The following is a 12,375-nucleotide window of genomic DNA, read 5'->3' on the forward strand; positions in this document are numbered from 1 at the left end:
ATTATGTTACAAGTGTTACAGAAAACATATCCAAGTGTAACAAACATCCAGTATTAACCTTACTGTTTTTTTACTAACAGTAACCAACTAATAATTTTCATGAAGTGCATATTTATTCCAAACTCACAATATATATATATATATATATATATGTAATAAAACATAATGCACAATGGTACACAGTATCCAAACTCTTTAGGCACTGGTCAGAGGCATTCATGTAAAGCAGATCACCAGAATCCAATACTGGTAAAAACGTTGCAGAGATCAAATGTTTCCTTGTCTGAAAGGAGAAACCTAATTTGAAAACAACATTTTCAGTGTGTGACTTGAAAGATAAGTTCTGATCAATAATAAAACCTAGATATGTGTATGTAGTGACCCTTTCAATGTCAATGTCAGTCCCTTGAACAGTACAAATGTTGGGGAGAAAAGAAGTTAACTTTTTGCGATTTGAGAATATCATGAGTTTGGAGTTGTCTGCATTTAATACTAACTTGAGTTGAGATAAATGGGATGGAATAACATCAAAGGCAGACTGGAGGAAATCAAGACTTGCTCTATAGAAGAGGATGAACAATAAATAACAGTATCATCTGCATAAAAATGGAAAGCAGCATTTGAAAGATTATTAGAGATTATTTACATACAGTATATGGTGAAATTATTGGTCCTAATATGGAACCTTGGCGCACACCCTTTCAAATCAAATCAATCAAATCAAGTTTTATTTATATAGCACATTTATAAACCATTTTTGGTCGAGCCAAAGTGCTGTACAAATAATAAAAATACCCTACAGTAAAGACATTTTTACAGCTAATACAACAGCAGTTTGTTCAGAATATCAGTATGAGAAGAAAACGACACCCTTTGTCCTTAGACCCTCACATCGTACAAGGAAAAACTTCAAGAGAAAACCCACAGTTTAAAGGGAAAAATGGGAGAAACCTCGGGGAGAGCAACAGAAGAGGGATCCCTCTCCCAGGACGGACAGACGTGCAATAGATGCCGTGTGTAAATCGAAGAGATAATACATTTGCAACATAGGTAGACCGAATGTTAGGAAATGCATGCGTCTATAATAATAGGATGAATCCACGAAGATGTCAACAATCCTGTGGGAGCCTTCAGGGAGGCAGCACGACGAGACCCAGGCAGGACCGCAGAGACAGGTTCAGCCACGACCCGAAGTCCACGACTTAATCCAGAACTCAGGATAGAGGATCCAGGATGCGGGACCACAGCAAGAGGATCAGCCTTGACTCAAGATCACATCAAGACACAAAAGAAGAAAAATTTGGCTGGGTTAATCGGAACATGAGAATACACAGATTCAGACAGACAGAAGGAAGAACAAGCACTCCCTTTGGAGTGATTTTTTTTAAATATTGAAGTTAAATGCATCAATCTGGTGCACTTTGAGAGCAAAATGAAGAGATATATGGATACCTCTCAACATCCATATGAAACAACTGTAAACAGATTTACTTTGTCTTTATGGATTCGATTGTGGACTTGATTGTGATTGCTGCACATTATCCCTTACTTAATAAATACTTTTTTTGATAATCTATTATATAGAAAAGTATATCATATTGATATATAATATATAATTTATTGATAATATATAATATAATCAAATATAACAATCAAAACGAAATAAGTAGTATTAAGTATTAGGGCTAAGAAAATATTGTACATGTGAAATAGTTGTATGTATTGATTTAAATTGACATGCATACGCTAAGAAAAATAGTCCGTTGTTACTGTTTGAACTAACGTACCAACGGCACTGAACATATTACATATTACCTACCATATTACGTTATATACTTCTTACCTTCAATTTCTCTTGTTCTTCTCCTCATTCGTCTTTGTTTTTCTTCAAGTTTTATTGTATTTCTTCAAGTTTTTATCTTGTTGGTCGAATGCACTTAAGCGTCAGCTAAATACAATGTAATGTAATCATCAAAAAACCCCTCTATACTAGTCTAGACAGCGTGGGTAAATTACCGTACAGCCAATCACAATGCGTGACGTCATTACGTCGTGACGTCACTGGTAAGAGACGGACCCCGAACACATATGGTACCCCGAACACATCTGGTACCGACACCGGTGTGGTTATGGCTAGAAAGGATCCGTCTAGTGTAAATATGACGTCACGTTCTCGTTGTAACTCTCGTTGTAATCGGAGCGGCTCGGAAACACATCTACAGCAGTAACATGATGCAACATACACATTAATGCAGCAGCAATATTAATAGAGAAACATCAGACATAATAGTAAAACACTGCAAGGGAACATTTTATTGCACCAGGAGCTATCTTGGGACTTTTACTGCGACAACGTTGACTTGCCTGTGAATAAAAAATAAACCATAGTGTTGGTGATCTACAGTGTTGTCATTCTTCTTTGAACACCAGCAAGATCGCTAACACCCTATTTCAACAATCACACTCCCTGTAATTGACATAATTAATAGATAGTTTAGCTTCTCATCATCAGTTGCTGTGGCCCACTGATGTTAACGATCGTAACTGAAAGGCTGCCTGCCAAACGTAAACATTCAGCCATGTGACATTTAGCCAAACTCTCGCGAGAGTTTTACACAAGACGGATCCTTTCTAGCCATAACCCACCGGTGTAGCCTGCACTCTCAGGACACCTGCACCATAGATATATATATATATATATATCTATGACCTGCACTGTCAGTACAGGAAGTGACGATTCTGACGAACACGTTTTTTCCCCGCCCCCCGAAAGACTCGTTTGATGGAAGTCTTCAAATCATAATGGAGACTCACGGAGGTGATGAGTCAGCCCACTGTGCACTTTGGGTCGGCCTTGGTCAAGCCCTTTTGACCCCCCCCAGCCTGGTTCTCGTAAAAGTTGACGGGGACACTGCCCGGTCTCGGGTGTCCCCCCACGGCCTGTGTCCAGCCACCCCCTCCACTCATCCGTATATTAACGGATTTTGACAATTTTTGTTGCATTTTTCTCCTCTCCTCTCACTGATCGAATGGCTAACGCGACCCACTGTCGGAGGGCCTCCGCGCCGGTGCTCTGGCTGTCGGTTCCTCCGAACTGCGGGTTCGACTCTGATGGCCGGGAGGGTGTGCTGCCCCCACCCTGCGTGTCTCTTTCTTCCCGGGCCGGCCGATATGAAGCGTGACCAAGACGCACCGTCTGACTGAGGTCCCAAGGTTCCCGCAGCGGGGTGGAGGTTCCCGGCTGGAACCTCCCCACCTCCGCCGGGGTGCACCCGGCAAACACGGTTGTTTCTCGAACCCTCTACTGTTGTCTCTAGCGGGTGTAACTAAAATACAAGATGTCGTATTTATATATATAAATAAATATATTATCTATATATATATATATAGATAATAAGTGTCAGTACGATTTTATTTTGTATTTGCATGCATTTCCTGTTCGGAAAGTGGCGCTGTACTAATAGTGGCGATTTTATTTTGAAATTCTTAGCGTGCACTTCCTGTTCTGAGAGTAGAGGTGTCCTCAGAGTGCAGGTGTCCTGAGACTGCTGCCTGCAGGCAGGCTCCCATGTACTAGTCTGCAATACAATGTGCGGGCTGGCTTGACTATTTTCTGAAGTGGGGGCTGGCTCGACCACAGTCTGTTTACCCAGTGTTTCCTGACATGAAACGTATTAGTTCACCTTGCTACGGGTTTAACGTATCTTAAAAAACGGGGACATTTCCGGGGACAGTTTCAACCGGGGACAGGCCAATACAAACGGGGACTGTCGCCGGAAAACGGGGACGTCTGGTCACCCTAGTTTAATGTCTTCATGTTAAGCTAGGCTAGCTTGAAGACATAAAACTAAGCTAATCAGTACATTTCCCAAAATAGACTTGCTTACTTGAGCAGAGGGCTGTTAAAAAACACATGTGACCCTTGAATACTGTTTGTTGGCTATCTTTCATACTGGAAATCATTCCAGCTTGTAATCCTCAAGCGAATCCCACCTGTTGCTTAATGCTTCTATTGTCATCCTCCATGGTCCCTTGGAAGGCGAACAGCATGGCGACATTGACTGCCTTCGTCTTTGTATTTCATGCATGCCACTTCAACTTAGACTTTCAATAGTTGGGAATCTAGGCCAAGAGCTCCTTGCTCCTTTTCTGGCACCCTTTGCTGGCAGGGGTTGAAAAGCTGTTGACTAATCAGCACAGATGCACTGCTGCTAATTGGGAAGCAGCCGGAGGGAGCTGCCCGTTAAGGACAGAAAGGCCTTGGGCTCGGAAGGGCTTTTGACATGCAACGAAGGTCAAACAGCCCTGACTGTACATTGCATGATTTCTTTATTTACATTGTCCCTATTTGATTCATGTCAAGTTGACGTATATAGATAGGATATTGCATTTTTTCATGTGCTAAAGAAAAAGGGTGGAATTGTGACCCAGCCAGCTAAATATTAAATTATCTCAGAAATGTCTACATTTTTAGGGAGAAGTGAAACCATCAGCAGAATATGATATATATTTGGCATCAGAAGAAGTAGATAAAGATAGATTTTAAAAACATTACCTGAAACAAACATTACTTTATGAGAGGCAGCCTAAAGACTCACTCTTTCTGCTACAACTATATATCATATATATTAGGGGTGTAGTGCTATATCCATAAGTACCGGAGCGCACCTATGACTCGCGCATGCATGCACGTGCGTGGTTGCGTTCCGGTTGTGGCATGACCACCAAAACAGAAACATATGGACATAGGTATATGAAAAGTGTGCAAATGTATTTAGTATCCTATCCATGTGAACATGTTTTAAGTGGAGGGTGGACCTAACGTCCTCTGGGGGGTCCGGGGGCATGCTTCCCCGGGGAAGATTATTTTTTTCATATTTAAGTTAAATGTAACAATCTGGTGCACTTTGAGAGCAAAATTAAGAGATCTATGGATACATCTCTCAACAGTCAACACCCTATGAAACAGAACTTTAAACAGATTTTATTTTTCTTTGTGGATATTTTACAAATCACTCCCCTTCTAAACTGTATTCTTGTTTTCCTGTTCTATAGTATTTCATACCTGTGTTTCATTTATTCTCTTATTTTTTATAGCAAAAGAAAATGGGTCTTACCACAATCAAATTAAGCAGCTACTATGGGGATCAGCATCATAACACACGATTACATTTGGGCTCATTGGATCCACAAGAGTCTTTTCCATAGTCTATTCATGAAATACTGTTAAGGGACCCAGACATAACACATGTATACCAAATGCAGAAATCTCCATTGTTTTTGCCCAAAACTGTGACAGTTAATTTAAAGTGTGCATGTCTGGAAAAAGGAGATGTGTGGGTATTTACTAAACCAATTTTCATTCAGGTAACATGAGGTGAGAGGTCAAGGGTACACTGTGAACATGGACTATCCTGAGATTGTTATATTGCAAACACTACTTGGTTCGTGTCAATTGATTTAGTAGGTTTTCTGAGTTTTTACATCATATCCCCATCACTCCAGCTTTGAAACTGTGCTTGCTACAGCCTCGTAAAGACAGTAAAGGGGATCCCACAGGATTCACAGTAAAAGGCTTATCAGATGCCAAACAACTGCAAAGATGTATTGCCATCATGTACAAGGATTATATAACTCAAGTTGATATTATCTTTCATATGACATCCAGGCAAACTCTACACAAAGTCATTTTTAGTTTGTCACTTATTTTACTACAACAAATCATAGTTTTAAACATTTGCTCATGAGTAGTAGTGAAGCTACAATGCTTTTGAGATCTGAACGTGAGCTGCAGACAGGTCAAGAAGGGACACAGGGACAGATGATACCCCTGATTCCAGAGGAATGGCAGCATCAAAGGCTTTGTGTGTCTGTTCAACCTGTTCAACCTCACACTGGTGTTTTTCCGGAGGACTTTTAGTAATCCATATCAAAAAGGAAAGTTTGCATTGAATTTGGACTTAATCTAAAAAATATATATATTTTACGGGTCATATAAATCAAACACGTCTTTGCTACATATGGACTAATTAGATACACAATTTTTAATGAACCCAGCGAAAGTTAGTTAATTTAACATAAATGGTTCCTGTTTGCATAAAGTACACAAAGACATAATTGAGTCAAGTCACGTCAAGTTCTATGATAAGAACAACCTCATTGAGTGGGCAAAGAAAAACCTTTAACCCTTAAATAACAGGAAAGACACATGAGATATCCTTGAAAGTACAATATGGGCATTATGACAAAATACAAAGACAAAAATCCGAAATGCAAGTCCAACAAGGCCCAAATAATCTGGTGTGTTAGCACTGACACCATTTTAACCGAGCATAAGAAATGTTTCACTATCAATAATAATGTCAGCGAAAATACGATCTGTGCTTAAGCTGTTGAAATGGTTGATACTTTAGTGTGAAAGAACAGAGTGTTTCATGTTTCAGCCCTCTGTAGTGAGTTTCATCAGCTCACATGATATTAATACTATCCACATCAAAGTGTGAAGAAGTTTTAAATTGATGACTGAGATGGTTTAAAGACCCTGACTGAACAAAGCTGCACAAATCTGTCTTCACACTCCACACATTCATTTAATCTGTCTCATTCTGTTTCAATCCAAGAATTCCAATTACATTTTTTACATGGATTCATGTTGCTCTTATGTTCATTATTATGACTTTGGTGATCCCATAACATTTTATCAGGAAAAAATAATAATATTTGTGCAATACTGCTTTATGACCAACTACCTGCATACATAATAAGCCTCATGATGACACATTTTCATCTAGGGTACCAATTTGGCCATGGGCAGCCTTTTGTGGGATATAGACTATTAATAATAAAAAGCTCATGTTAATAATGTTTGCCAGATAAGCACTGCCAAGTTTAAGGCCACTGACAATTGTCTCCATCATTTCAGAAATATTTGTTTATCAAACCTTCAAACTGCTCTTCAATGAGAGACAGGCACAATTGTCTTGTATATGTAACAGCTATTTTAGAGCAAGGAGAACAGAGAAGAGATGATACAAATGTGAAAACAGACGAAAGCGCCATCTGAAGGAAATAAATAATAACATGTTACATGAGTCATTAGATCCTGATCCATTCCAGATGGAAAGAAAAAATACATTTATTGTATGCTACTTTAGCCCAATGCTAAGTTTTCATGTTGTTATAATAAGCTAATGCTTTGTTACAGCAGTTTCAAAGAGGAAAACTGGTCATCACTGAAAGGTCCAGAATGGACCGTTGTTGATGAATCAATTAGCTTGTCTCAGCATTTTTGTGTTGTTGCAAAAGCATTGCAACTAACTTAAGAATGATTATCAGCTTTGATGAAGGAACATCTGATGGTTTTAAGGTGTTTATCTGTGATGAATGTGTGGGAACAGAATGGTTAACTCTAGCTGCAGTCAACTTGGTTTAACCGTAACAGAGAAAAAACAAGACACATTTGTCTTACATTTAGAGAAGGGCAGTGTTTCATGATTTTTGTTGGCATGTCTCTGCAAAGGGAAAACTGGACTGCTGAACAGCAAACACTGACAAACACACACTCAAGGTGACTCCAGTAAATTACTCTGTCAATCAAGGCCATACATCTTTCTAAAAAGAACTCTTCCTCTGATTTTAAACTACCAACTTCATGCTATCCAAACCATATCAGAAAATTGGACTAGCCTCATGTCACGGCTAAATATAGTAACTGACTATGAACTACAAAATCATGCATTTGAGAAGAACATTTAGATTTATTTCAGGCCTTGAATAGTTGGGTTGGTTTGGGTATAGCTGTGACTCTGACTAATATTAATAAGTAGATTGCGATTTATTGGAATATTTAAGAATGACATTATTGAAGGTTCTACATAAAGTCAACTTTGCAAGGATAAAAGTATTCTTAACTCATTTCTTTTAACATACAAATACGGAGTGGATATACTGTACATATTACAATCTGCCTATGGGAAAAATATATATTTAGACAAGATAGAAGTGACACAAGTGTTTTCCTTTTAACTAGGCTAATATTTAAGTTAACTTTATTTCAATACAACACACCGAAAGCACATCCAGAATATTTGCAGGATGCAAAATCTGACTCTAGGTTTATTTGCAAAAATAAAAAATAAAAGCACAGTTGGACTTTTATTAAATTAGATTTGTATTAATGGGCCAGCTTCCCTTTATTTTGTATTGCACAGTGTACTTCACTTTAGTATCTTTAACTAGCTACAAATTATGTGGCTAATCCTGGTCATTCAAACTTTTTCTGCTCTATAAACAATTTCTTACCTCAACACCTTGGCCTGTGTACCTCCTCCCAGAGGAGATAGGCATTGTTAGACTGCACATTTCCTCCCATTTTCCAATGACCCCCATCCGTTCTCACACTGCAGCAGACCCTTGAGTCAAAGTCTCCAGGGGGTGCATTGTGGCAGCAGCTATATTTGCCCTCATCTACCTCAACAGCCTTCCAATGGATGATGAGTCGTACCTCCTTAAATGAGGGGGAATGTTGGATTAAGGTGAAGAAATCAGCAGTGGTATATAAACGGTCTGATTACCACATCTCAAAGGAATGCTGTCACTGTGCAATGTTTCAGCTGTAAATGAGTCTCATGGGAAATATTAGTGTTGGCCAAACCACATCTGTTCATACCACTAGATTTTGTTGCAATCAACACTATAGGATTCTGAGCATCTTATTGTGTGGCCTAGAGGTGTCAACTGTCCATTGATTGTCTAAGTATTTGTTGCAGATGGATCAATAAATGTTGAAATATTTAAATAAATATAATGTATCCAGTCATATGATATGATGCAGTCGTGCTAGACCACAGCTGCATGTGTTTTTTTTGTTGCTCTATCACTATAATCTTTTGAATAATGTTATACAGTATATAAAGGTGGTTTTAAATCAAACGATTTAAGGATAAAAAGTGCTGTTATGTTTAAATTGCTACTGTGACAGAATGAATTGGGAGGAAAACCCTATTCATTTTTGGGGAACAAAACAGTCTACTGTAAATACGCTGAATTTCTGAAGTTAATTTGAAAATGGAAGTATCAGTATCAGCCTTTTAAATGCCACATTGTCCACACTCTATGTGCTCTCAGTTTTCTCTGTCTGCTCATATCAGTTAACATGCACTTTTGAACTCCGAACGCTAGAGATGTTGAGTGCTGAGTCTCTTCTGACCGTTCACTGTGAATGAAACCAGAGCGTCCACCATAATGGCATCATCGATCTCTGGACATCTCTTCTCTGTCGCTGCTTAAAAAGCTTCCACTGCCATTAGAAATATTTATCCGAAGGAGAATTGCAAGTTTTATCTTGGTGAGAGGCTTGATCTGCCCTCCCTATACTCTCAGAGGCCCGAAGTGCTTTTAGTCCCACTGCCTCAGTCTTTCTCTGACCTTCAGGCACATATAATGTGGTGGCTTGGCTTTTGCCTCCTTTATGGGACACAGCAGCTGCTTCACTTACCAATATGAAGTAAAAGGGACATCAACTCATGTAATGAATTGGAAAAATTCCTGCATGTGGAGATGCTTTAATCTGGATTATAATGCATTTATGAGTCAGTCTTTTGTAACAATATTTTAACTTTTTATATATTTCTGTGGTTAATGCAGTGATTCTCAAACTTTTTCTGTCAGGCCCCCCCTTTGGAGAAAAAAAAAATGTCGGGCTCCCCCAACACAAGTCAGGCTCAGTGGCCAACACAAATAGTCGGGGTGCTGTGGGGTAGTTTGACGTTTCATAGAGGGTGCTCAAACACTTAGGGTTTCCCATTAATGTACCGGTCGCTACAGTTGAATTTTCTACTGCAACAATCCCCACACATATACACAATGTACCCGCGACTGTTACAATGAAGGCTTGATAATCAGCTCACGGCATATAGGTGTATAGGGTAAAGTGCTATTTTTATAGGTGGTGTGTGGACCTCACATAGGGGAGTCCGGGGGGCTTGCTCAACACCCATTTGAAACAGAACTGTAAACAGATTTACTTTTTCTTTATGGATATTTTACTAATCACCGTTTTAAACTTTGTTATTTTTTTAATGTCATATAGTATTTCATACCTGTTTTTCATTTATTTTCTTATTTTTTTATAACTATAATGATCATATAAACGTGTGCCTCGGAAATAATTGTTTACATTCATGGTGACCAAAACGTTTGAGACCCACTGAGATAACACTGAGAGAGTCCTTTAGTGTTACGACTGATTAAACGGGTATGAACTCAAATGCACAACTCACAGAATTTAACAAAAAAAAAGGTTTTATTCAAACCAAAGCTCAACGATAGTGGTACAAAAACAAAATCACTCTTAAAGAGGAAAAACACTAGGAGCATGAACAACAAAAATACTTAAAGGCCCAGTGAAGTGCATGTTTTTGCAACAAAATGAAATGGCAGTTTCATTCCTTACATATCATTGTGCCTGTTCATGGCTAAAATAATTTTTAATAATTCATAATTAATGAATTAATGAATTATTAATTTTGCCGTCTGAGCCAAACGGAAGTTGCAGACGATAGTGGCTGTGACGTCACAAGATGTACCCAGTTGCGATTGTAAACATGGCGGAGACTCTGGAAAGTGATACTAGTGTGAGAGAAATGATTGATTTGGACAGCTTTTCGGACAGGATAGATGAGGAAAGTGATCAATCTGGTGCACTTTGAGGGCAACATTAAGAGATTTATGGATACAGCTCTCAACACTCATATGAAACATATATTTCAATAATCAAAAAACATTGGAAGGATTTCTTAACCTATTTTATACAACTAATATTACATAGATGGAAATATTTGTTTACATAGATGACCAAACCCACTGAGATAACTTAGGCTACAGTTTACCTCCCTGAGCTGACGTTATCTCTCTCAGTCCCACAGGAGAGCACTCTCCCTCTCCTTATTGTTGAAACAGCTAATCTCCGTTAGCTCCGAGCTAGCACCAGATGCTAACAACAACCCTGCAACTCTGTCAGTCTCTCTTTCTCTCTCTCTCGAATCGACCACTGGCCTTTATTTATCATGATCAATCAAATAATCTACGAAACAATGACACCAGCCAGGCTCACCTTCATCTTTTGGGAACAGAAACATCGCCACTTCGGCAGACTTGACATTACTACAGCCAGCGGCAATGCATCGTTTCCCCTGTGTTTTTCATCCCTCTTTCTTCACTGTCGCCTCCATTGTCAGGTTTTCTCGATTGGCAATCACTTCCAGTCGACTCCGACACACTTTCCAGGAAAATACTAGCTCAAAAACGTTGAGAAATTCGACTTTGAAAAAGAGAAAAAACGAACGGTGGTGAATGTAAACAGTGCGGCGGCGTCCATCTCGTGACGTCACGCAGTAGATCGCAAGCCACGCCCACGAAGGCGAAGGTCGACTGCAGATTTCCCCGGAAAATTCAGAACTCGTAGAATTTGTTGCTATTCCAAAAATTGTTGATATGGGTTCCAATGGACAATTTTGGTCATTACTATACGTATTAGCATAACAGATCATGCACAGGTGCACACTTCACAGGGCCTTTAAACAAGACGTGGCTCAAAGCTCTGCTTGGGGTTAATCCTGGATTGCTAATGCTGGTGGTAGTCACAAGGAACGAAACGAACTGGCACAGGACAAAGGGAGACGAGGACAATAAATACACCAGGTAATGGAGAACAGGTGGAAACAATCAGGGGCGGGGTCGACAATCACAGGAGTGGGAGACACACAAGGAAGGGAGGTCAGAGTATCTGAAACGAGAGGGAAGGTTACTATTCAAAAATAAAGGGGAAAATCACTAGACCCAGACAAAAACTAACTAACATAATTTGCGAGACATGACAGTACTCCCCCCTCTAGGGACGACTCCTGACGGCCCAGGAACCTGAGGGTGCTGGCGAAAAAAGTCATTCATGAGAGTTTGATCCTCAACAAATCTTGATGGGATCCAGGAGCGTTCCTCTGGTCCATAACCCTCCCAGTCAACCAGGAACTGTCTCCCTTTGCCTCTGTTCCGGACCGCCAACAGGCGCTTGACCGTATAGACCAGGCCGCCGTCGAGCATTCGGGGGGGTGGAGGGGGTTTGGCCGCGGGAACCATGGGGCTTTCCTTTACCGGCTTCAGTCGTCCCACATGGAAGGTGGGATGAACCCTCAGAGACCTGGGGAGACGAAGGCGAACAGAGACAGGGTTAATTACTTTGGCCACTGGGAATGGGCCTACGAACCTAGGTGCCAATTTTCGTGACACCACATGAAGGGGAAGGTCCCTGGTAGAGAGCCAGACCCTCTGGCCGGGCCTGTACTCCGGAGCTGGCCGACGCTTCCGATCTGCCGCCAC

At 40.0% G+C, this 12,375-nt stretch overlaps 1 long non-coding RNA gene across 1 annotated transcript; it reads right to left on the reverse strand.

Annotated features, from left to right (window-relative positions):
- Positions 1-711: 711 nt before the first annotated feature.
- LOC307034649 lies at positions 712-3,338 on the reverse strand. The gene is made up of 2 exons (XR_013806955.1): positions 1,844-3,338; positions 712-1,260 (listed from the first exon to the last, which is right to left on the reverse strand). It is a non-coding gene; the product is annotated as an uncharacterized lncRNA (long non-coding RNA).
- Between the last annotated feature and the right edge of the window lie 9,037 nt (positions 3,339-12,375).

The sequence above is a fragment of the Notothenia rossii genome (assembly GCF_949606895.1).
Source record: "Notothenia rossii genome assembly, chromosome: 4".
Lineage (NCBI taxonomy): Eukaryota > Metazoa > Chordata > Actinopteri > Perciformes > Nototheniidae > Notothenia > Notothenia rossii.